We start from the raw sequence: 2,500 nt of genomic DNA, 5'->3' as shown, positions 1-2,500 counted from the left end.
ACAGTTACTAAGTTCCTAAAGGGATTTTTGGTGCAACAAAATAAAACACGTTTAAAACGCAAAAACAAAGGTTGAATTTACGCAGTCTATCTAGGAGAGGTATGCAACTCTTTTAGGGACCTTCAAATGTAAACAAACGTTTTTCTTTTTTACATCTTAAAGTCATATTCTTGAACAGACTTCTAATTGGACAATAAGTGCCCTTTCAGTGGTTATTTATAGCACCATAACTCAAGCCTGTTTTGCCCCAATCTTTACAAACAATACAATTATATGGCTTTCAAGTGCATCTCAAACTTATTTTTAGCTCTTACAAACTGATATCCCTTGTATCAAGAGCTCTGTCAGGGCTAAACGATACTTAAAAATGTAAAGAATAAAGATAAAAATAAATAAAAATAAAGTTTGTTTACATTTGAAGGGCGATAAAGAAAGTTGCATAGCATAGAGCTGTGAATGCAGAGTGGGCATACCTCAGTTTAGGTCGAAGGGAGAAGCTGCTGTTGGTCAGAGTCGATCCTGCAGTCTCACAGTCTGCTGCTGCTCCTGTTAACTATGTTCTGCTTATATATGAGGAGGAGGTATCTGTGTGCGTGTGGGTGTGTGTGTGTGTACGTATGTGTGCACGTGTGTGTGTGTGTGTGTGTGTGTGCGCGTGCGTGTGTGTGTGTGTGTCTGTGTGTGTGTGTGTGTGAGAGTAACAGTGGTCTTCCTGAGGTGTAACTGCTCAAGTCAACTTGGGAGCCGGCTGTGGAATCTGTCGTCTCTGTATAAGCAGACAGCATGCAGACACTGTGATGGTCACGATCATGGCCACAGCTGACAGACAGCATGCAGACACTGTGATGGTCACGATCATGGCCACAGCTGACAGACAGCATGCAGACACTGTGATGGTCACGATCATGGCCACAGCTGACAGCCAGCATGCAGACACTGTGATGGTCACGATCATGGTCACAGCTGACAGACAGCATGCAGACACTGTGATGGTCACGATCATGGTCACAGCTGACAGACAGCATGCAGACACACTGTGATGGTCACGATCATGGCCACAGCTGACAGACGGGACAGGGTTTGACACGCAGGAGAGTAGCTCTTTATCCTGTTCCTGCAGTAAAGTGAAAGAGAGTGAAGAAGAAATCAGTTGACTCCGTTTTTTTTTTATTAATATATTGCATTTCTTTTTGGTGTTTCAGCAATTAAAGGAACACTCCGCCCATTTTCAACCAGCTTTGTATCATTAGAACATCAGTAGTATATCAGAAAACTGTAAACGGTTTTGAAGTCTGTCATTTAATTTGACAGTTATTGAGTGTTAAAGTGTGGACCAGTGACATCACTGGTCCACACTAACTCAAATTAATAACTCATTAACTCAAATCAACTCTCAATAACTGTCAAACTATTCATCATTCATCTAGTTTGACAGTTATTGAGAGTTGATTTGAGTTAATGAGTTATTAATTTGAGTTAGTGTGGACCAGTGATGTCACTGGTCCACACTTTAACACTCAATAACTGTCAAATTAAATGACAGACTTCAAAACAGTTTACAGTTTTCTGATATACTACTGATGTTCTAATGATACAAAGCTGGTTGAAAATGGGCAGAGTGTTCCTTTAAGCAATTTCCTCATAGGGTCAAATGAAATACTCCTCCTCCTACAACTAACAACTACCACCACTTCTACTCCTACTACTACAGACTACAGAGTATTGAGTCTTGCTTTCTGGATTTATTAGCCAGTTATGATGCTGCTTTTGTCACATTTTCAGTACCTTATTGCAATTTCATCTTCAACATTAAAGGAACAGCTCACCGTAAAATCCAAAATACGCTCACCGTAAAATCCAAAATACATATTCCCTCTCGCCTGCAGTGCTATTTCTCCATCTATATCGTTTTGTGTTAGTTGCCTGAGTTTTGGATATATCGGCCGCAGAGTTTCTGCCTTCTCTCCAATACAATGGAACTGGATGGCACTCGGCTTGTGGTGCTCAAAGTGCCAAAGAAATACATTTGATAAACTCAACAGCAATGTCTCTTTCCAGAAATCATGACCCCGTTACTCAAGATAATCCACAGACCTCGTTATGAGCAGTTTCATGGAGGAACTATTTTCTTTTGACCGAACTACAGCCGCTAGCTGCTAGCTAGTTCTTACAGTACATGAGACTGCAAAAGAAAATAGTTTCTACATGAAACTGCTCACAACAAAGTGTGTGGATTATCTTGAGTAACCGGGTCATGATTTCTGGAAAGAGACATTGCTGTTGAGTTTATCAAATGTATTTTTTGGGTGCTTCGAGCACCACAAGCCGAGTGCCATCCAGTTCCATTGTATTCAAGAGAAGGCAGCCATCTCTGTGGCCGATATCTCCAAAACTCAGGCGAGGCAGCTATCCCAAAACGATATAGATGGATAAATAACACTACAGGTACGTGAGAGGAAAAATATGTATTTTGGATTTTAGGGTGAGCTGTCCCTTTAAC

At 40.9% G+C, this 2,500-nt stretch overlaps 1 protein-coding gene across 1 annotated transcript in view; it reads right to left on the bottom strand.

Annotated features, from left to right (window-relative positions):
• Positions 1 to 533, bottom strand: part of f13a1b (coagulation factor XIII, A1 polypeptide b) — a 28,534-nt gene extending 28,001 nt beyond the window's left edge. Inside the window, exon 1 of the mRNA XM_083639604.1 lies at positions 474 to 533. The gene's annotated coding sequence lies outside the window, so the exon portion shown is untranslated. The remainder of the gene's footprint in view (positions 1 to 473) is intronic.
• Positions 534 to 2,500: the final 1,967 nt, after the last annotated feature.

The sequence above is a fragment of the Poromitra crassiceps genome (genome assembly GCF_964638095.1).
Source record: "Poromitra crassiceps genome assembly, chromosome: 7".
NCBI lineage: Eukaryota > Metazoa > Chordata > Actinopteri > Beryciformes > Melamphaidae > Poromitra > Poromitra crassiceps.
The sequence above is the reverse complement of the archived record's forward strand: the minus strand, read 5'-3'. Positions and strand labels throughout refer to the sequence as shown.